The sequence below is a fragment of the Colobus angolensis genome, unplaced genomic scaffold (genome assembly GCF_000951035.1).
Source record: "Colobus angolensis palliatus isolate OR3802 unplaced genomic scaffold, Cang.pa_1.0 Scaffold7, whole genome shotgun sequence".
Classification (NCBI taxonomy): domain Eukaryota; kingdom Metazoa; phylum Chordata; class Mammalia; order Primates; family Cercopithecidae; genus Colobus; species Colobus angolensis.
This window is the reverse complement of record NW_012120709.1, coordinates 25,299,023-25,299,659: the sequence shown is the minus strand read 5'-3', so window position 1 is coordinate 25,299,659 and position 637 is coordinate 25,299,023.

Here is a 637-nt window from a genome sequence, read left to right as displayed (position 1 = left end):
TCTTATTTCTTAAACAGCTGGTGTTTAAAGAAAGTTGCCACCGATCCAGATCCTGAGTACAAAATCATCATAGTTAGTAACTGCCACGTGTTTTTCATTGAAAATGGCAAATTCTTCCCTGGGCCCTCCACATAGTGGCTCCTGCAGACCACAGATGTTGTCAACCATCTAATGCTCTGTCCCCACATGGAGCTCTTGGAAGCTCCACCAAAGTTGTAGAGACCCAAGCCAGAAGCAGTTGTGGCACCATACCAAGTCCTTCTTTGTTCAGGACCTTGTTCCCCTGTGTCTGAAAGAGTAAATGTAAACGGTATTAACACAGGTATGGGGTAGATATGAACAAGGACTAGCCAACTTTCAGGAGTTTGAACTTCTACACAGACAATTGTAAAGATCTGTGTAGGACTCTTCAATTATTTTGTAGGAAGAAATTGATAATTCCTTGATAACTGAAAATGCCTTATCTTTTTTTTTTTTTTTTTTTTTTTAGATGGAGTCTCACTCTGTCACCCAGGCTGGAGTGCAGTGGCACGATCTCGGCTCACTGCAGCATCTGCCTCCCGGGTTCAAGCAATTCTCCTGTCTCAGCCTCCCGAGTAGCTGGGAATACAGGTGCGTGCCACCACGCCCAGCTAAG